General features: G+C 38.8%; 1 protein-coding gene across 31 annotated transcripts in view; it reads left to right on the top strand.

Annotated features, from left to right (window-relative positions):
* The first annotated feature begins 1,531 nt into the window (after nucleotides 1-1,531).
* R3HCC1L (R3H domain and coiled-coil containing 1 like) overlaps nucleotides 1,532-23,160 on the top strand; it is a 105,485-nt gene continuing 83,856 nt past the window's right edge. For 6 of the 31 annotated variants that reach the window (XM_055252846.2, XM_063629009.1, XM_063628972.1 and 3 more), the window contains exon 1: nucleotides 1,596-1,643. The gene's annotated coding sequence lies outside the window, so the exon portion shown is untranslated. Of the gene's footprint in view, nucleotides 1,942-1,986; nucleotides 2,717-23,160 lie in introns of those variants that run through there. The other 25 variants (XM_063628976.1, XM_063628965.1, XM_063628999.1 and 22 more) reach the window with 19 other exon arrangements.

Here is a 23,160-nt window from a genome sequence, read left to right as displayed (position 1 = left end):
GAGAGAAGAAAGAGACCCTCTCATATTGTTTTATATTGTTTTATACTCAGTACCTGTTTTAAGAAAAAAACAAGGAAGTGAAACCAAAGGTAGACAGCCCGGCACCAGGCACCAGATCCAAAACCAGACCTGAAACCAGGCCTGGGCCTGCCTGGCCTAAACCTAGTAGTTAAAAATCAACTCATGACTTAGCATAGATTCCAGGCATGTGCTCTGTTCTGCTTCACTCTGACTACCGGTGCATGAAGCCCCTGTCACATACCCCCCAGATTGCTCAATCATCACCCTTTCATGTGAAATCTTTAGTGTGGTGAGCCCTTAAAAGGGACAGATATTGTGCACTTGGGGAGCTCAGATTTTAAGACAGTAACTTGCCAATGCTCCCAGCTGAATAAAGCCCTTAGTTCTACAACTCGGTGTCTGAGAGGTTTTGTCTGCGGCTCCTCCTGCTACAATAGAATCTCCAAGATTTGGTGACCATTTGAATATTGGAGGAAGAGGAAGTGAGAAAGGAGGAATCAGGTTAAAGAGTGAATATTAATGAGTAGGGAGGAGGGGTAGTAGTTCACTTTTCTTTTCTTTTCTTTTTTTTTTTTTGAGACGGAGTCTCCCTGTGTTGCCCAGGCTGGAGTGCAGTGGCACAATCTTGGCTTACTGCAACCTCCGCCTCCCAGGTTCAAGCGATTCTCCTTCAAGCAATTCTCCTGCCTTGGCCTCCTGGGTAGCTGGGATTACAGGTGCCCACCACCACACACAGCTAATTTTTGTACTTTTAGTAGAGACAGGGTTTCACCATTTTGATCAGGCTGGTCTCGAACTCCTGACCACAGCTGATCCACCTGCCTCGGCCTCCCAAAGTGCTGGGATTACAGGCATGAGCCACTGTTCCTGGCCCCAGTAGTTCACTTTTCAAGGACATTTGAGATGCCTGTGGGCATGGATGAGGAGAGGTCTGTCTAGGAAGTTGGGAATACAATTAGCTCAGGTGAGAAGGGATTGGAGTGTCCCCTCTCCCACCCCAATTTTAAGAACTCTGGAAACCACCAATATTTTAGAGGTAAGTTAGAAAAACAATCCTTGAAGGAAACAGAGTAGAATGAATTCAGAGAAGGAAAACCTGGATAGTGTCATAGAAAATAAGTGATAATGCCCAATAGCGTCAAATGACTAAAGCTTGAGTTAGATGAGTCCGAAAATACCTCCAATGAGTTTGGCAACAAGGACACTTATGACAATAAGACATTTTCCACGGGGGCGGAAGCTGTGTTAAGGAGCGAACACAGATGAGCAAGTAGAGACAGAGTGTAGATTATCTTTTTCAAGAAACTTGGCTGTGAACGGAGGAAGTGAGATGGTGTGATTGAGTAGGATGTAAGGAGATTTGAGCACGTATATAGCCGAGAGGAATGAGGGAGGGTTGAAGGGACAGGAGCAGAACGCGCTCCGGCACACGCCATTTTGCCAGCTTCTCCCCCACGTGACCTGAACTCAGTGGAAGCGGCCGGGCCTCGCGGAAACTACAACCCCCAGAAGGCCCCGCGGCGTTGGGGGGCGGAGCCGAGGCCTGGAGCGCGCCCCAGCGGCGCGAGCGGAAGAGATAGAGCTTCGCGGAGACGGCGGAAGCGGAGAGCCACGGCGCGCCGGTAACAACCAGCCCCGCATCCCCTCCTTCCGTACCCCAAGCTAGGATTTTTAATCCCCACTTCTCCTTTCACAGCCCGGGACAAGACTTCCATTCCTTCGTTTTTTGCTGGTATTTTTTTTCCTCATGTGACGCGAGGGGCCGCCCCCTGCCTGGGGCGGAGGCTACTGGGAAGCTCCCGCCTTCCGACCCCTGCGGGCCCGCGGTTGAGAGGGACCCTCTCGGGGCTCGTGCGCGCTTTGGGCGCTCGCCCCAAATGCTCCTGGTGGAAAAGACGTGCTTTTTCTAGGTTTCAACAGGTATTGAGCGGGGTCCCTGGCGACCCCCTCGGGGCTGCGGGGGCGTGGGCCCCCGGGGCTGCTGGCGGTTTCCGGGCTTCGCTTCGAGCCTCGCCTTTGAGCCTCCTCCGCTGCCCGGGAGCCCCGGGCTACGGGCTGGGAGTGAGCAATCTATAAAGGAGCATGTACTTCCTGCTTTTTCTTGGCAGGACTGCGAAAAACCCCAAGTCCGATCTTTAAAGTTTGTGAGTGCAGCCGCCTCTCAGTTGTGTACGGGAAGGAGCACAGGATTTGGAGTCTGAGATCCTGGGAGAAGTCTCAGTCTGCCACTTGGCCGGACCTGTGATCTTTTGTACAGTAGTCTGTTTAGCGCAGCCCCGGTTTCGTTGTCTGAAAAGGGGGGTTAATGTTCTTTGCCCTGCGGCCTTCCAGGGTTGTGGGCTTCAGCAGAAGTGATACTCCTGCAAAAGCTTTGAACTCTAAAGCATGTTTCGGGTATAACCTTGCCATCCCCCAGTCTCCAGTCTAGGTCAGTTGAGTTTTAAAACCAGGTTCATGTCTCTACGAAGATCAAATTAGTTAATAAATAGGGGGAAAGTGTCTTTGGAAACGAATCTGAACCATACAAACGTTTTTATGCCAGATTGCTAGTGAAGAGGTGACCTTAGGGCGTTACCACCTGTGGAGTCAATTTAAAACTTCATCTGGATTTTAAGGCCCACCAGAATTTAGACTCTTCTTCCTCAGCACACACAGCTATCTCTTGCTGTGATAACCTTCCTTCAGTATCACACAGGTACAAGCATAAAGCAGTAAACGTTCCTCAGATATGGTTGTACTACAGCTAATACCTGTCCCCAGCAGGTCTTGTGTCTTGTGTCACAGTTGAAATTCAGAATATAAATAGCCAAATATCCCATCTGTTTAATTTTTTTTGACATTAAGCTTTGAGACTAAGCAAGTTGCTTATTGTCTTATTTTTCCCCTTACAGAGAATGCTAATTCTGCAATTTTTTTTTTTTTTCTGGGTAGAATCAGGATTTCACTATGTCGCCCAGATTGGTCTAACTCCTGGACTCAAATGATCCTCCCGCCTCGGCCTCCCAAAGTGTTGGTATTACAGGCGTTTGCCACTGTGCCCACTGTACCCGACTTCTGCAATTAATTTTTAAAGGGGTATGAAACTGTAGTTAGGTATTTTTAGTCTGTGTTTATTCTGAATTTATTGATTGAAGAATACTTGAAAATGGTCCAAAAAACAGGAGAGGATGACAGTAAGTTGCATTAGCTTAGTGTACAAATTCGAGCAGATTTTCGTTCAAATCCCGATGCTGTGTCTTACTACAGGTTGGAGTATCCTTATCTGAAATGCTTGGGACCAGAGTGTTTCAAATTTCGGATTTTGGAATATTTGCATATACATAGTGAGATCTCTTTGGGATGGGACCCCAGTCTAAACATGAAATTGATTTAGGTTTCATATATACCTTATATACATAGCCTAAAGGTAATTTTATATAGTATTTTTAATAATTTAATAATTTGTGTCCAGACGCGGTGCCTCACGCCTGTAATCCTATCGCTTTGGGAGGCTGAGGCAGGCAGATTGCCTGAGCTCAGGAGTTCAAGACCAGCCTGGGCAACATAGCGAAACCCCATCTCTATTAAAAACACAAAAAATTAACCAGGTGTAGTGGTGCACGCCTGTAGTCCCAGCTACTTGGGAGGCTGAGGCGCGAGAATCGCTTGAGTTCTGGAGGTGGAGGTTGCAGTGAGCAGAGATTGGGCCATTGCACTCTAGCGTGGCCGATAGATTGAGACTGTTGGGCATGACACTAAGTTTGAATTGCATTTTGACTAAGACCTGTCACATAAGGTCGGGTGTGGAATTTTCCACTGGTGGTGTCAAAAGTTTTTGGGGCTGGGCGCGGTGGCGCACGCCTGTAATCCTGGCACTTTGGGAGGCTGAGGCGGGCAGATCAGGAGGTCGAGACCATCCTGGCCAACATGGTGAAACCCCATCTCTACTAAAATACAAAAAAATTAGCTGGACGTGGTGGCATGCGCCTGTAGTCCCAGCTCCTCAGGAGGCTGAGGTAGGGGAATGGCTTGAGCTTGGGAGGCTGAGGTTGCATGAGCCGAGATCACACCAGTGCGCTCCAGCCTGGCGACAGAGCCAAGACTCCCGTCTCAAAAAAAAAAAAAAGTTTTTAAGCATTTTGGATTTCGGATTTTCCGATTAGGGATTCTTAACCTGTAGTTTTTGATTTTGGGCAAATTAGTTGACTTCTGTGAGCCTGTTTCCTAATCTCTCAAATGGAGGTAAATAGCATTATGTCACAAGGTGTCTACAAAGATGAAATGAGATGTGACCATAAATGGCTTAGTAGTGCTGGGTACAAATAAAGTTATCATTATTTTGTTGCTGTTGTTATTGATGATTATGATAATAGTGATGATGATAATTTTAGGTATTTTCCTGAAATTCCATTTATCTGTAAAATGAGGATAGTCATCCTTAATTCACAAACTTTAAAAAATACTGTAAATAGAAGTTCTCAGATTGCAGTTTGTTTTTTAGCAATTGCATTTTATATAAAAATTATATTAGATTTTGTTTCAATTGTAGAGGTTCCTAAAATGCTATTGTGCAAGGTTATTGGGCTTTGCTGTGTTTCTGTTTTTCTAGAGATTCCAAATGTTGCTTTGTACCTAGTTTGTTGAAATTGAACTGGTGCTTCATTTACAACCTGTAGTAAGAATGCACTTCTGTACATTGTTGCTTGTAGCAGATCATCTATCTTTATGACTCAGATATTGACTAGGATAGACGTTTATGGAACAGTTTTGTCTTCCTGCCTTATTTTTATTTTTATTTTTATTTTTTTTAAGCCAGACTATTTGACTTTTAAAATTTAAGCCTATTGGATAGGGTCTGGGAGACTTGGTGACCTTCATTTTTTCAAGATGGCATTTCTTAGTGACTGATGCTAATGATGGCATTGGTATGTGTGTATCTGCAGGGACTGAGAGTTGAGAAAAACCAAGGAGGAAAGCCTTATACAGAAAAATGGTTTGTTGGTCAAGGCAAAGTCTTGGAGTTTAGAATTGAAGTATATATTTTTTACTTCCTTCAAGTGCCATGTTGACTACCAGATATCTGCAGATTGAGATGCTTAGGAAATGTTTCCTTTACTCTCTTTTTTGATGTGGTATGCCTGGGCTGTGTTTTGCCAGCTTCTTTCTTACCTTTAGTTATGAATCAGCAAGATAACTATTTTTTCACACCAGACTTGTAAACAAAGCTATATCAATAGAAAGTCACTTCGATTAAAATCTACTTTGTATGCTATAATGTGTTATTTTTTCCTTTATGTTTTAATCTTAAACACTTTTGGCTGGGCGTGGTAGCTCACTCCTATAATTTCAGCATTTTGAGATCCTCTGAGGTAGGTGCATTTGAGGCCAGGAGTTCAAGACCAGACTGGGCAACAAAGCGAGACTTCATCTCAATAGAAAAAAAAAAAAAAAAAAAATCAATTAAACACTTTTGTTCCTTGAGTGTTTTTTACTTAAAAGGAATTTTTGGAAGGTATGCTAATTCTCATCTATAGAGTATGAGTACGTATAGTGGATGCTCAGTAATGAGTGTGCTGAAGAGTTCTGAATAGGAACATTTTGTTGATTGTCCTAGGTCACTGAGGTGCATTCTGGAGAGGCCATGTAGCATTGTGGCAATAACCTATGCTTTGGAGTCAAGACAGACCAAGGTCTGAATCCAGGCTCACTAGATGTAGCTTTGGTTCATATGATCATTGTGAATTCAGTTTCTCATCATCTGGAAGACAGATTAGACTAACCCTGCATGGTTGAGAAGATTAAAGATTATTTGAATGAGGCACATATTAGCCAGGTTTAGTAGAATATTAAAGATCGGGGTGTTGTTATTACTGTTTTTAATTTTTATTATTTTTTCTGAAAGGTATGGATTTTGTTGATACATCTGTATGTATTCCTCTAATGCTTCAATGATCAGTGTGTTTCTTAGCCAAGGTTAAGGTTGTTGACTGTGACCATGGAACCTAGAAACACACAGCAAAGCTAATTGGTCAGCATGGAGTTTGAGTCTGTGACCTTGTCTTCATTAGCTCCATAAGCTAACTATTCATAAATATCTCACCAGAATGAATGAAAAGACTGGTATATTTTTTATTTGGCCCTAATGCAACTCATTGGACGTAAGTAAATGAACTAGTGCCAGAAGCAAAAGTATAGATTTTTCATTAGCTTATATAAATATGTGATTAGCCCTCACACTATGTATAAAACTCTTGACCTGTAGGATGATCTTTGACAACCCCAGTAACCTAAGTTTATAATTTAGACATTTCTTTTAGTTGTTGAATTATATTTGTTGTAGACTTCTCTCACCTATAGGAGAAGTGAGAAGAAATGGAGCTAGGCTATTCATGCCTTGAAAGAGTACCCTCCTTCTGTTGTGCTACCCATGAGGAAATGTGCTCTTAGCTAGTGCAGAAAACATTTAGAGTTATCCAGTAATGAGTCTGGCAGGATGGATGAAGCTTGGGGAACTCCTAAGAGCTTATTGAATTACAGAGAAATTCCAGTTGTCAAAGCATTAGATAGAGGAAAAGTTATAAGGTGTTACTCAGCAGCAGTAAGCCTGCATTTGGAGAGAATTTTCTTTTCTCTTAATAAAACATGGACCAATTGCTTCGAGTTTGTGGTGTCCATTTTTCACTGTCTCATGCTAGCCTTCTGTATAGTTTTTCATTCTTCAAATTCACCTTTCAGTTTTATTAATATTTGTCATTCTTGTATCTTTTTTTTAAATGCCAGATATGGCTGGCTTGGGACTAGGGATAAAAACAGAAGCAGAGAAGCACTGTTGGAAAATAGATTCTAGTATCTAGTATCGTGAGGTTTCCAAATAACACAGGTCAAACTGAACATGAGGATATGGATTTCTGGGATAGGCAAATGGCTGACAGTTCATGACCATTTAACCTGTGCAGAATGAATAATGTGGGCAAAGGTGTATAGCACTCCTTAATATCAAATTTGTCTCTTAGAAAAGAATCTGAATGTGTGTAGTGTTCATATTGGCTTGCAGTTGTGCTATTTCAAGTTCTTTGCCGTGGAATGCTAGAAGAGTATTAAAAAGAAAGAAGAGAAGCACTTGGATTTACATCCTGACTTCTCAAATTGTATGCCAGTCGTCCTGTTTCTGTTTTCTTGTCTTTAAAATAGGGTTAATAAAACCAACTCTGCTTGTTTATAAATATTAAAAGGAAAAGTAAACAGCAAGGATGTATTAAAAATGAGGTGGATAACTAGGGGCGAGACAGGCAGAATCCAAGAGAGGAGCTCAAAGACACCTACATACGTAGTCAGAGACACATGCAGTAGGCAGAGAGAGAGGAGGGTCAGTCAGAGACAGAGAAGTCAGAAACAGAGAGGGACAGTCACCTAGGCCGAGTTAGAAAGCAGGCTAATCAGAGATGTAGAGAGACGGGCAGAGTTAGAAATGAGGGACAGACAGATACAGGGAGGGAGACAGAAAGAGTGAATGTCATGACTAAGTTGGAGAGCTTATTGGGTTTTTGTCTGTTATTTGAGAAGAACATATAAATATTTATAGTTGGCTAGGAAAGGGAAAATAAGCAGATATTAGTAAATCAAGTAACATGAAATTTTTATTACACTAACATTTTTCCTTAAATACTAAATTTATTTTGCATATTCAGCATGCAAATATCAAGTCAATTTATGTTGTTAACTACTTACATGACCTCTCAGTGTAGTTTAAACACATTTTAAAAAAAATTAAGATTAATATTATTTTTTTCCTCAAAAAATCTAATATATAACTTACTATTGAAATCGTGGCAAATACAGGAAATTTAAAAGGACAACAGAAAACACTCATAATCTCACAATCTAAACATAACATATAATGAGGCCCACATTTTTCATGTTTTTTTTTTTTTTTCCCAGTCTTCTTTTTCTAGGCATTTACTAAAGCCCATCTACTTTCCTGAAGGACCCAAAAGCTGTTTATAAGTCCAAAATGATGCTGTAATTATTTGTGGCAGAGTTAACTTTATAATCGTATTTTGGCACTTACGTACTTTCATAAACTATGTGTGTACCCATTTTATTCTCTTCCTAGATTGTAAACTTTTAACTACAGTCTATATGTTATTCATCTTTGTGTGTTAGGAATCTAGGAAAGTATCTTACATATCATAGGTATTCAGAGTATATTTGAGATGAATTGTTAAGCCTCCTAAGTAGAAACTGTCTTATTTAAACAGGTCTGCCAAATTGCACAATGGATTGGACCTTCCTTCAAGTTGAGAAAAATTTGATTTTAGGGGTGGTGTGTGTGTGTGTAATGTAAAGCTACCAAACTGGGAAAGGGCACTTTTTTTCTGGTTACCTTTTGTTGTGTTTGTAGCAAGCCATTCCAAAACATAATGGTATAAAACAACCATTTTATTGTGCCATGGATCTGTTGGAATTCAGACGGGACAGTTTCTGCACAGATGGCTTGCTTAAGCCTTAGCTGGGAAGATTCAAAAGCTGGTGGTGACTTTATGGCTGGTACTTAGAACCTGGAGCTTCTTCACTCACATGGCTGGTGATTGATGTTGATTGTCCCTCAGAACACCTACCTACACAGATAGGCTAATTTGAGCTTCTTTGCAGCATGGTGGTGGCTGTTTTCTAAGAGTGAGCATCTAGAGAGAACCAGGTGGAAACTGCATTACTTTTTGTGACCAAGCCTTAGAAGTTCTGTAGTATCACAAGCTTGCCAGATTCAAGGAGAGAGTGACAGTTACATGGGATCTGCTTCTCACAGAAGTGTCAGAGTCATACTGTAAGAAAAACATTGTGGGGGTGGGAGGTAGCAAGTTAAAAAATGAGTTAATAAAACAGTATCACTTTTTAAATGTCAATGAATAAATGTTCTATTGAAAGTAAGGGGTTTTCCCTACTGCTAATGGTGTTATTTAGTTAAAAAATTTGTACTAAACTTGTAAAAACTTTTAAACCTAAAGCTATTTTAAATTATTTTCTTGGCTTTTAGGCTCTGAACAAGATCTTACTAATTTTTAACGGAATTTGCAAGTTGGTCAATTTCTATACTTGGGTCTTGCCTCAACCCCATTTAATAAAAGAAGTCTTGTTTTATAAATGATATACATGTTCACTGCAGACAGTTTAGAAAATCAGGAAAGAAACAAAATCAACTCATGATCTCACCTCTAAGATGTAATCAGTTCCAGGTTCATTTCTTTCTTTCTTTTTTTTCTCTCTCTTTCTTTTCTTTTTTTATACCTGTAATCCCAACACTTTGGGAGGCTGAGGCGAGTGGATCACTTAAGGCCAGGAGTTGGAGACCAGCCCGGCCAACGTGGGGAAATCCTGTCTCTACTAAAAATACAAAAATTAGCTGGGCATGGTGGCATGTGTCTGTAGTCCCAGCTACTCGAGTGGCTGAGGCACAAGAATCACATGAGCCCAGGAGGTGGAGGTTGCAGTGAGTGGAGATTGCATCACTGTACTCCAGTCTGGGCGACAGAGTGAGACTCTGTCTCAAAAAAAAAAAAAAAAAAAAAAAAAGTAGGCCGGGTACGGTGGCTCATACCTGTAATCTCAACACTTTGGGAGGCTGAGGCAGGCAGATAACTTGAGGTCAGGAATTTGACTAGCCTAGCCAACATGGCAAAACCCTGTCTCCACTAAAAATACAAAAATTAGCCGGGCGTGGCGATATGTGCTTGTAGTCCCAACTACTCAGGAGGCTGAGGCAGGAGAATCGTTTGAACCTGGGAGGCAGAGATTGTAGTGAGCTGAGGTTATGCCACTGCACTCTGGCCTGGGCCACAGAGTAAGACTCCATCTCCAAAAAAAAAAAAACAGAAGAAGAAGAAATACTAATGTGTTTAATTCTGGTTGGGATATTTTGTGATGTATGGAACTTATACCATATTAACCTTTTCTAAATCTGAAAATTTCTGATTTCTGAATCTTGTCTGGTCCCACAAGTTTTGGATTAGGGATTTTGGACTGCAATTAAAAACTTAGTGTTAGGAAAAGATGAGATTATTAGCTTGTTTTGGTAGTTCTGAACTTTTTTATCACATCAATCTTCCCAGAACTTTTGTGCTTTCATTTCAGGAGAAGATCCAGAAGGAAAAGAGATAGTCTTGATTTATTTATATGATCAGTAATTCTGTCTTACCATCCTACATAACTGTTTCAAACTTGTGACCATCTCTCAATACTCTCAGAATTTCTAGTGACTTTTTATGCCTCTTGATCCTTCGTGTGAGAACCAGTGATTTAAATTAAGTACTGGAGTTGACAAGCCCCAGGAGCCGTGTAGTTCTTGGTTTTTGCCTCCAGTATTGTCACTGTGACATTGCTGTTCTTTCGCTTTTTGCCATAGTATTTCTTTTTTGTACTGTGTTTCTTGTTTGCTTCCTTGGGTATCCTGAAACTTTTCATTGCTTCTAACACTTTGGTGAAGGACAGTGCTTCAAAAACTGGGATAAGATCTTGGCTGCCAGTTTATTAACTTGCAGTTTGCCCCCTCAGTGGAGAGAAAACATTAAAATCAAGGTTGAGGAATGTATCTTTGACTTCATAATGTCATGTAGTTTTAACTTTTTGAGTTATTACTACTGTCATAAATTCAGTATATGACCGTACATTATAAACTATTCCAACCAGGGTCTAGGGCATTACTTTGTAATTAAACATATTAATAGTTCATATGTATTCATTATAGAGGATTTGGAAAATACAACCATATTTTCACCACCTGGAAGTAACTGTTAACATTGGAGTTTATTACCCCATTCTGTTTTCTATGTGTCTATTACCGTAGCACACGCACATACTTAAATTGTAATCTCTTGCTGTTATATATAAACTTTGTGTCCTGCTTTAGAAAATATATAATGGGTCGGGGCAGTGGCTCAGTAATCCCAGCATTTTGTTGGGGGGCCGAAGCGAGAAGATTGCTTGAGCTCAGGAGTTTGAGACCAGCCAGGGTGATTTAGTGAGACCCATCTCTACAAAAACAAAAATGTGGAATGTAGCATGAGTTACATTACTGGGCAGTAATATTTCTTTATTTATTTATGCATTCATTCATTCATTCCCGAGATGGAGTCTTGCTCTGTCACCAGAGCTGCAGTGCAGTGGTGCGATCTCTGCTCACTGCAACCTCCGCCTCCCGGGTTCAAGCAATTCTCCTGCCTCAGCCTTCTGAGTAGCTGGGATTACAGGAGCACACCACCACACCTGGCTAATTTTTGTATTTGTAGTAGAGACAGCATTTCACCATGTTGGCCAGGCTGGTCTCAAACTCCTGACCTTGTGATCTGCCCACCTCGGCCTCCCAAAGTGCTGGGATTATAGGCATGAGCCACCGTGCCCAGCCTGGGCAGTAATCTTTAGATTTGTCTTTGTTTTGGATGGGAACCTAGGAGACTGGGGTTCAAATTCTGGCTTTGTCCTTGCCAAACTGAAAACTAGGGCAAGTTATAGGATACCTCTTGGCTTCCATGTGTCAGCTGTCAGATTTCCAAAGTATTTGACACAACAATCTTATGAAAGTTAACCCTCTGCTTAGAACATTATTCATATACAAAAGAAGTCCTAGTCTGGTCTATCTTTGAGATTCTTCTGGTTCTACTACGAATGGTCTCTAAGTTGAGGAGTGCAAAATACAGCAGTATTTATGTCAGGTTATTTAGGCCTAATGGAGGAGAAGGATCTTGAAGGAAATGAAAGAGTAACAAATTGGCTGGAGGGGACAGAAGAAAACTCTGGAGGGAATGGTGTGAGGTTAGGAGCAAGAATGAGTACAGTATGTGAACCGAGTGAGACAAACAAGCGATCTTAACAGTACTCCACAAATAGAATGATTTTTACTGATGAGTAGTAAGGAGATAGGATTTGTTAAGTTTATATGTGTGTGGGGATAATGAAGAAGAATTAAGGGACAATATTGAAAGCTAGGCTGAAAAACTTAAATTTGATCCAATAGGTGACAGGACTTCTGTTGAGTCATATAATGAAAACAGTGTTTGACTAAGGCTGCCTTGGCAACTATGTATGTTTGATAAACTCAAGTAGAGGGAATTGCTGAAGAGTACAGTATTTCAATTGTACTGTGGAATAATGTGGAAACAGAAGTAGGAATAATGTAAAAATAGAAAACATGATATCTCTTGTGGAAGAAGAAGAGTAAGATATGGGGTTAGAAATGGGAGTCAGAATACCGCAAAATTTTGAGCCTGACATATCAAGTGTACTGTGTCATTGATAGTGGCATTGGGAAAGGATCTCAGATAGGTCTTGGAGAAAGATAACGAGTTCAATTTCTAATATATTCAGTTTTAGGCATTAGGTTATTTAAGTGGTAGTTTTAAAAGTCAGGTGCTTTAAAAATTTATTAATCTAAATGAATGCTGCCCCTTTTAAAGTAATGTTTTTGGGGACATGCATTTACTCTAGCAAATAAATGTTCTTTGGAATTTGTCTTTTGAAGCTGCTTTTAGAACCTGTAGAGCCACATAAGAAAACCATTCTCGCTGGGCGCAGTGGCCCACGCCTGTAATCCCAGCACTTTGGGAGGCTGACGCAGCGGATCACGAGGTCAGGAGATCGAGACCATCCTGGCCAACATGATGGAACCCTGTCTGTACTAAGTATGCAAAAATTAGGTGGGTGTGGTGGTGCACGCCTGTGATCCCAGCTATTCGGGAGGCTGAGGCAGGAGAATCACTTGAACCCTGGAGGCAGAGGTTGTAGTGAGCCAAGATCACTCCACTGCACTCCAGCCTGGGAGACAGAGCGAGACTCCATCTCAAAAAAAAAAAAAGAAGAAAACCATTTACATGACTTGATGGTCATATCCCTTGTCCCCAAAAGAATACGATCTTACTCGATCATCCATCTATTTACCATACATATTTCTAAGTAATAATTGGCAGTTTCTAAAAATTAATCTGCAGAAACATCAAATTTATTACTGTGGAGGATATTTTAATGATTATTGTGATTGTTGGGGACACTAAAAAGTCTTAAGCTATGATAGCATCTTTTTTTGGTTACAGCTCTGTTGACAAATAATTCGCATACTATACAATTCACCCATTTTTTTGGTGTGGGGGACATGTGATAATAAATTTATATAATTTTTAAAGATCTAATAAGAGTAAGTAGGGATATCCATCACCTTACACAGTTGTCTTTTGTTTTGTTAAAAACAGTTGAAATATGTAATAGATTATTGTAAACTTTAGTCATCCTACTGATCTATCAAACACTAGGTCTTATTTCTTCTATCAAATTGTATGTTTGTACCCATTAATCAACCTCTTTTTATCTTCCCCATCCCCACCCCTTCTTGGCTTCTGGTACCTACGAATCTGCATTCTATCTTCAAGAGATCCACTTTTCAGATCCCATGTATAAGTGAGAACACATGATATTTGTCTTTCTGAGCTTGGCTTGTTTTACTTAATACAATGACCTCTAGTTCCATTTATGTTGCTGCGAATGACAGGATATCATTCTTTAAAACATTTTTTGTTGTACTTTTATATTATTTTTAATGGGGCAACCTTCTGAACCAGAATAGGTTCAGAGAGACTCCCAATTTCATTCTTCTTCATGACTGAATAATATTCCACTGTGTATCTGTACCACTTTTTCTTCTTACATGTATCCATTGATGGACACTTAGGTTGATTTCATATTTTGGATATTGTGAATAGTGCTGCGAAAAAAAAAATAACATGGAAGTGCAGATGTCTCTTTAATATATTGATTTCCTTTCTTTTGGATATATATCCAGTAGTGGAATTGCTGGATCATATGATGACTCTATTTTTCATTTTTTGAGGAACCTCCATACTGTTCCCCATAGTGGCTGTATTAATTTACATTCCCTCCAACAGTGTAGGAGAGTTCCCCTTTCTCCATATCCTCACCAGCATCTGTTATGCCCTGCCTTTTTTATAAAAGCCATTTTAACTGGCGTGAGATTAGATCTCATTGTGGTTTTGATTTGGGTTTCTCTGATAAATAGTGATGTTGAACATTTTTTTCATATACCTGTTGGCCATTTGAATGTCGTCTTTTGAAACATCTATTCAGATCTTTTGCCCGTTTTTAAATCAATTTGATATCTTTGTTCTTTTGCTTTTGAGTTGTTTGAACTCCTTGTGTATTCTTGTTATTAATCCTTTGCCAGATGGATAGTTTGCAAATATTTTCTCCATTCTATGGGTTATCTCTTTACTTTGATTGTTTCCTTTACTGTGCAGAAACTTTTTAGCTTGATGTAGTCCCATTTGTCTATTTTGCCTGGATTGCATGTGGTTTTGAGGTCTTACACAAAAAATCTTTGCCTAGATCAATGTCCTGGAGCAATTCCTCAATGTTTTCTTCTAATAATTTGATGATTTCAGGCCTTACATGTAAGTCTTTAATCCATTTTGATTTGATTTTTGTGTACAGTGAAACATAGGTCCTAGTTTCATCATTCTCAATATAGTTATCCAGTTTTTCCAGCACCATTTGTTGAAGAGACTGTTCTTTCCCCATTTTATGTTCTCGGTGCCTTTGTCAAAAATAAATTGGCTGTAAATGTATGGATTTATATTTGGATTCTCTATTTTGTCCCATTGGTCTATGTGTCTGTTTTAATGCCAGTACCATATTGATGTGGTTACCAGAGTTTTGTAGTATAATTTGAAGTCAGGTAGTGTGATACCTCCAGTTTTCTTCTTTTTGCTCAGGGTTGCTTTGGCTATTCAGGTTCTTTTGTGATTCTGTATAATTTTTTTGATTGTTTTTCTGTTTCTATGAAGAATGTCATTGGTATTTTGATAGAGATTGCATTGAATCTGTACATTGCTTTGGGTAGTATTGTCATTTTAACTGTGTTACTCCTTCTAATTCATGAGCATGGAATATCTTTCCATTTTTTGGTATCGACTTCAGTTTCCTTCATCAGTGTTTTATAATGTTCCTTGTATAGATCTTTCACTTCTTTGGTTAAATTAATTCTTTGTAGCTATTGTAAATGGGATTGCTTCCTTGAATTCTCTTTCAGATTCTTTGCTATTGGCATATATAAATCTACTGATTTTTGTATGTTGATTTTTGTGTCCTACAACTTTACTGAATTTATCAGTTCTAAGAATTTTTTGGTGGAATCTTTAGGTTTTTCTGTATATAAATCATTTTGTCTGCAAAGAGGGACAATTTGACTTCCTCCTTTCCAATTTGGTGCCCTTTATTTCTTTCTCTTGCCTTATTGCTCTGTCCAGAACTTCCAGTATTATGTTGAATAAAAGTGATAAATGTGGGCATCTTGTCTTGTTCCAGATTTTAGAGGAAAGGCTTTCAATTTTTCCCTGTTCAGTGTGGTATTAGCTGTGGGTTTGTCATATATAGCTTTTATTATTTTGTATATTCCTTCTATACCCAATGTGCTGAGGGTTTTTATCATAAAGGGATATTAGATTTTATTGAATGCTTTTTCAGCATCTATTAAAGTGATCACAGGGTTTTTTGTTCTTGGTTCTGTTAATGTAATGTGTCATGTTTATTGATTTGCATATGTTGAACCATCTTTGCCTCCCTGGGATGAATCCCACTTGATCATGGGGCATTATCTTTTTAATGTGTTGTTGAATTTGATCTTCTAGTATTTTTATGTCTATGTTCATTAGTGATACTGGCCCACAGTTTTCTTTTTTTGTTGTGTCATTGACTGGTTTTGGAATCAGGGTAATGCTGGCCTTGTAGAATGAGTTGGGAAGTATTCCCTCTCCTTTAGTTTTTTGGAAGAGTATGAGCAGAATTGGTATACTCTGAATGTCTGGTAGAATTCACCAGTGAAGCCATCAGCTCCTGGGCTTTTCTTTAATGGGAGACTTTTTATTATCGCTTCAATCTGGCTATTTCTTATTGGTTTGTTGAGTTTTTCTGTTTCTTCATGGCTCAATCTTGATAGGTTGTATGTGTCCAGGAATTTATCCATTTCTTCCAGGTTTTCCAATTTGTTGGCATATAGATGTTAATAATAGTCTCTAATGATTCTTTGTGTTTATGGTCTCACTTGGTCTCACTTGTTTTGTCTCCTTTTTCATTTCTGATTTTATTTGGGTCTTCACTTTTTTCTTAGTTTAGCTGAAGTTTTGTCGATTTTGTTTCTCTTTTCAAAAAAACCAACTTTTTATTTCATTGGTTTTCCGTAGTCTAAATTCTATTTATTTCTGCTCTGATCTTTATTATTTCTTTCCTTCTACTAATTTTGGGTTAGGTTTGTTCTTTTCTAGTTCTTTGAGGCACATTATGAGATTATTTGAAGTCTTTCTGCTTTTTTGATGTAGGCATTTATTGCTATAACTTCCCACTTACTGCTGCTTTTGCTGTATTCTATAGATTGTAGTGTGTTATAGTTCCATTTTTAGTTGTTTCAAGAAATATTTAAATTTCCTTCTTAATTTCTTCATTGATCATTCAGATGTTGCTTAATTTCCATGTGTTTGTGTGTTTCCTGAACTACTTCTTGTTATTGATTTTTAATTTTGTTCCATTGTAGTCAGAAAAGATACTTCACGTAATTTCTGCTTTTTTGAATTTGTTCAGACTTGTTTTGTGGCCTAAGATATAGTTTGTTCTGGAGAACGTTCCATGTCCTGATGAAAAGCATGTATATTCTGTGGCACTTGGGTGGGACGTTCTAGAAATGTCAGGCTGATTTGTTCTAGTGTGTAGTTTAACTCTGAGGTTTCTTTGTTGATTTTTTTTGTCTGGATGATCTGTCCTTTACTGAGAGTGGAGTGTTGAAGACCCCTACTGTTACTGTATTGCAGTCTATCTCTCCCTTTAGATCTATTAACATTTGCTTTTTATACTTAGCAGCGCTGGTCTTTTTTCTCCTTTAATTGTGTATCTTCAAATAGCCTCTTGAGTTCACTGATTCTTTCCTCTGTGTGTTGAGAGCCTCTAATGACTTTTTAAGTTCAGCAAATGTATTTCTGAGTTCCAATATTTGATTTCTTGTACTATTTCAGTCTCTTTGTTAAATTTCTCCAATCTGTTTCTGAATTGCTTTTCTGTGTTATCTTGGTGATCACCGAATTCCCTTAAAATGGCTATTTTTGAATTCTTGGTTGGAGGGTTCCCAAATTGCTGTCTTGCTAAGGACAGTTGGTTCCTCACTTTGCTGTTAGAGGAGGCCTTGGTTCCCTGTTTGCTGTTGTTTCTTGTGGATGTGCATCTGTATATTTGCATTGAAGGATAGTTCTTTGTTGCAGTCTTTTCTTTTGGCCTTGTTTTCTGTTTTTCAAGCTCCCATGTTTGGATCTACTTGTTTTGGTTTTTATTATGTGTTCGCTTAATGATTCTTTGTAATATACCTCTTGATTTTCTTTTTCTTTTTCTTTTTTTCCTGCTAGATTGCCGCCTCCTTTTCGGCACCAGCTGGCACCTTAAGCCCAGGTTTGCCTCGGTTCTAGTAACCAATCAGTATGCTGCCCCTCCTGCACGGGGGGCATCCCACAGGAGATATTCCGGTAGTGTGGGAAGGCTGGCTATGGGTTCATGCCCAGGTGACTTGTGGAATGAACCTCCTACAGCGGGGTGCTGCTGAACAGCTGTTTTGATTTGGCATCTCGTTTGGCCGAGTCACAGAGCAGAGTTTCTCTAGGGCTGGGAATAGTAGTCCCCCCTCCCCTCTTTGTCTCTGGCTGTCCTCACGGATACTTCTTCCTTTACATACTCCCAAAACTTCCTGTAATTTGAGGCAGAGACAGGTCTCCTGCCAGAGATCCTACGATGGTGGGAAGCTGGTTGTTCACCTTATTCTCTTTTTCCAGTGTAGTGATTGTGAGTCGGGGGGAAATTTTCTGCATTCTTGGTGCTGAACATGTTGGGGAAAGGGGCATCACGGTTATGGAAGTTCGATTTTCCTTTCCTGCTTAGATTTTCTCACTTCTCCATGGCCCTGAAACTGTCTCCTCCTCATTTTTGAATTCTGGGATATTGCTGGTGATAATCTCAGCACTTTGTATTTGTTTTTGGTTTTCTGTGGGGCAGTTGAGTGAAGCCAGCTTGCTTCTACACTGCCATTTTGGAACTGGAAGAATGTGTGATAGTACTTTGGAAGAAAGTCTAGTGTGTGCTGGTTAAGAGGCTGGGTTCTGGGGACCTAGGTTTGAATGATCTCTTTAGTGCATTGTGTCTTGAGTAATTTATTTAATTTGCCTGGGCCTCATTTCCTCATTTGTAAAATGGAGATGGTGATAATACTCTACTTTGTAGGATTGTTGTGAGGATTGGCTCTGAGAACAATGGCTGGCAAATACTAAGAGCTCAGTAAATATTAGCTATTTATGACCACCACCGCAACTACTATTATTGTTTCTACCACCACTTTGTCTGTTTATCTATTTTGTTTTAAAAATTAGTTATGCTCCTATATAATTATGTCGCATACTAGTGGAATGATAGGCAGCTGAATATAAAATTGGAGCTCAATAGATGAGACATAGAGATACGTTTTTTAAGACTTGTTTGGCCTAAACCTTAGAGAAGAACAGAAAAGACTAAGGATGAAGAATTAGGGAATACCCATAGTAAGGGTGCAGGAGGCAGAAAAGGAGCCAGCATTATAGATTTTGGATTAGGGAATTCCGTGTGTACTACTTTTGCTCATATTCCATTGGTCAAACTTAGTCACATAGCCACACCTTGCTGCTGGAGAGGCTGGGAAATGTAGACTTTATTTTGAATGGTCAGTGCCTGGCTGTTCAAATAAAGAGCAGGAACAGTGAGAATAATCCCAGTGTAGCTAGATGAAGAATACAGGGTAGATAACAGTTAATTGTCTTTAGGACAGTTTAATTCATTATTGATTATTCTTGATAAGAGTTTTTATAATTACTGAACTATGAGTACAAATTCACTCTTGTCAAATTGCATCAACAGGATGTTGTTTTTAGGGTGTAATCTCTTCATGAATCCTTGCTTAATTAGGATTATCAGTTTCTCATAAAGAAAAAATTATCTGTATATATACATATGTATATGTTTATGTGCATGTGTGTGTATACATCCCCCCATTTAACATTAGCGTTGGCCAAAATTATTTCATATGACAACAATGTGAAGTAAAATTGATGGTAAATAAGCTGCTGATAACCCTCTTCTGTTGTTTTAAACCTGTAATTTTACCCAGTCTTCTATTTGGAAATACTCTCCAATTTGGTTGTTTTTTTGGCCAATGTTTTTAATCTGTCTCTGTCCTTTTATATTACTACTCTGTCTCACTGCTGTTAATTATACTTCCTAAAATAGATAAATGAGCAGATTTAATTAAATGTGTTATTTGCACTGTCTCCTGATCATTAATGAATTTGTAAGTAAGGTCAGACCTATAATCTTTCTAGTATTACAATTCCTGAATCTTTACTGTCTACTCAATTGGTAATTATTTGCTTAAATTTTTTTTATTTTTGAAGCTTCTATATTTTGTGTGTTTGTGTTCTTTCAGTATTAGAAATACAAAGATCTTCTAACAAAAAGGAAACTTTTTCTGTAGGATATTCTGTCCCTTTCGGTTGAAAATGTTTTCCTTAGACATGTTTTTGAATGATGAACAATTAAGTTTATATGTTGCTATTTGGCTTTTTAAAAATAATTTAAAATATTTTATCAATAGATGTAGAGTTTAAAATAAACATGTTTTAAAAAGTCCAATAGTGAAAAAAAAAGGATTTATAACAAAATATAGTGAGTCATTTTTGTCCCACCACTCCCCACTCTCTCTAGTCCTCTCCCTAGAAGTAACTACTTTCAACTCCTTAAGCTGTTTCTTCTGGCATCAACATATCTCTGTATTTAAAAATAATGTATGTACAATGCTATCTTTTGATTTACCAGTTTTTTTCATTATATTTGGAGTTTCTATTATGGTAGAGAAAGTTTTAGTGATGTTAAATACCATCTCCACTACTGCTTCTACCTAGCTTCTTAATTTAGTTATATTAAAATATTTGGTTAAGTCTAATAGTTAATGTTATATTTACATTACTATGTCTGTGGAAATTTTATTTGCTAACAGTGTCTTAAATAGCCCCTCGGTGCAGTTTTCCACAAGGTCAATCACAGTAATCTGTCAGTTTGAATTTTTTTTTTTTTTTAATTCTTGGAAATTTCTCTTCTAGAGACTTCCGGTGTCCTACTATTGAAGCCTACTCCCTCAACCTGCTGCATTGCTGTTTTCCTGGTGTGATTTCCACTTGTTGTTATCCTTAGATTTTTCTCTCCTGGGTTTGGTTCTCCGAATATTGTTAGGACTCATATCTTCTTCAGACTTCATTTACCTCTTGCTTAGGTGGAACACATCCTCTAGTAGTTGTGTTGGATTCAAAAGATGGTACCATGCCAGAGAGCATGAGGATGACAGCCTTCAGCATGCCTGCCCTCTCACATAGCCTCAATCTGGATTGGTTGCTTTCTGCTGCTGGTGCACAGTTCCCATCCTAGAGTCCCATTCGCTAGTATTCCTTCACTTCTCTCGTGTTGGATGTCTTGTTTTCCATGTCTCATCTCTTCTTTCCTTTGGTTTGTTTCCTTGTTTGTTGTCAAAGGATGATGAGACCATCACTATCTAAAATATCTAATCTGGCACAATGTCCTGGAACAAAGCAAATTGCTAGTTTTATATAGTGTTTTGGGGGAGTGTGGCGCTCAGCGATTAGAAAATTTTAAGAGGCAGCAGAAGCAGATTAACATAATCTATAGAGGAATGATTACGTGGGTGAGACCGTTGTTGATTGGTTGGCACTTGGGTATTTTATGGTAGTGACTTTCTTCCTAACTTTAAATTGACTGACTTTCAGAAGTAAGGGGCTAAGCTAACACTGATTGGCTTGTAAAAGAAAAGTAAGTGGTTTTTACAATCGAATGAGTATAAGTAGTCTTTGGCAACTTTTTACTATAGTTGCGAACACTCAGTCTTTCCTAAATTTGTAAGAACTTTAAAATTCTCAATATTCTAGTAACTTTCTAGGAAAGCGTACATGGTAGATAATGTTTTGAGCCTTTCCATATCTGAAAATATTTTTGGTTTCTATTTTCACATTTGATTAATATAGTTTGGGTAAGTGTAAATTCTAGATTGGAAATATTTTTCTTCAGAATTTTGAAGGCATAGTTTCTTTTTTCTCCTCATCTTTTGTTGCTTTTGAGAAGTCTTAAGCCAGTGTGAACCCTCTTCTTTCGTTTGGATCTTTTCACTGGAAACTTGTTAGATCTCTGCTTTGTCCCCAGTGTTCTGAAGTTTCACAATGATGTGCTTTGGTGTGGGTCTGTGTTTATTTTTATCCACTGTCCCGGGTATTTGTGGGTACCTTTCAGTATAGAACAGTTGGCATTTTTCTGGGACCTGGTGTATGGAATGGGGGTGGGGCAATAGATTTTAGGTTCAGTATGCTTAATCATCCAATTTTAAAGACCTCTGCACTTGCAGTCAGCCCCTAATCCATAGATGGTCTATTCTGCATTTTAGAGATAATCCCAAATTTTTTTCACAGAGGAGGAGGGGATCTCAGGATCGCTCCTTTCACCCAGTGCCCTCCCGGCATTTAACTTCCAGTTCCAGAGTTGGTATGGCCAGTCCCTGACTCTCATGAGGATTTCTGACGGTAAATTGGGTTGAGTGGCAGCTTTCTCTACTGTTCGTTTGGAATTTGGCTTTTTAAGTTCTGCTACACATTGAGCATTCATCAATATATAACTTCCAAAGTTTTGTTACTTTTTTTCTCTTCTCTGCTGTTTATCCTTGTGGATTTATGTTTTAAGACAAAACAAATTGACTTATTTCAGTAGAATTTTTGGAGAGAAGCAAAATTATATGTGTACGTGCATTCCATTCTCTTAACACAAAAACAGCTATAAGACTGGATATTCTTATGTGAAATAATATTACAATAGTATTACATGATTATTATACTTCTGATATGTGAAAGGTAGAGGAACAGAATATGTTGCTCAAATGCAGTAACTAAGCACAGGTCTGCAGAGAGGGCACTGCTACAGAAAAGGAATAGTCATACCTTCCTTGATTGTGAGCTATTCCTTTAATTTCTAAAAATCATCATTGGAAAACCCACAAAAATGTTACATCTGTATTATAAGAAAACTAGAATATGCTGATAAACATGAAGAAGAAAATAAGAATCACTTTAATTACACTACCCAGAGCTGCCCACTATTAACAGATCAGTGTATATATTTTTCTAGTCTTTGTTTATGCATTTGCCTATGTATTTGTGGATGTATGTTTAAATGGGGCATACTATATGTATTATTTTGTTCCTTCCCCCATTTTTTCCAACCATAAATGGCTCGAGTCGAGAATTTTTTTGCACAGAATCCTAGAGATTATGTTCTCGTTAACAACATCTAACTCCCATTTACTTGATTGTACATTATGTGCCAGGCACTGTGCTGACTGACATCTTTGTTTTTCTGTTTAATTTATGTTGACATTATTTCAGACCACAGAAAAATTCCAAGAGTGGTACAGAGAGTTCACCCAAATACCCCAAATGTTAACATTTTACTACATTCCCTTTCTTATTTCTCTCTCGTGAGAGTAAAATGTAGAACTTACTCCCTTTTATACCTAAATAGTTAAGTGTGCACTTTCTAAAAACAAGGACATTCTTGTATATAAGCCACAGTATAGTTGTTAAAATCAGGAAATTAACGTTGATTTAATATTAATTATGTAACTTACAGACTTATTCAGATTTTACCCATTGGCCCATTGTACTTTATAGCAAAAGAAAATTTCAGGTCATGAGTGCACTCAGTTGTCATATCTCTAGTTTCCTTTAATCTGGTGCAGTTCCTGTTTTTTCATGACATTGACTTTTTTTTTTTTTTTGGAGACGGGGGTCTCACTGTTGCCCAGGCTGGAGTGCAGTGGTGTGATCATGGCTCACTGCAGCCTTGAACTCCTGGGCTCAAGCAGTCCTCCTGCCTGAGCCTCCTGAGTAGCTGGCACTACAGGCACGCACCAGCGCACCTGGCTAATTTTTTATTTTTTGTAGAGACAGATTCTCCCTGTGTTGCCCAGGCTGGTCTCAAACTCCTGGGCTCAAGTGA

Source organism: Symphalangus syndactylus, chromosome 2, assembly GCF_028878055.3.
Source record: "Symphalangus syndactylus isolate Jambi chromosome 2, NHGRI_mSymSyn1-v2.1_pri, whole genome shotgun sequence".
NCBI classification, from domain to species: domain Eukaryota; kingdom Metazoa; phylum Chordata; class Mammalia; order Primates; family Hylobatidae; genus Symphalangus; species Symphalangus syndactylus.
The sequence above is the reverse complement of the archived record's forward strand: the minus strand, read 5'-3'. Positions and strand labels throughout refer to the sequence as shown.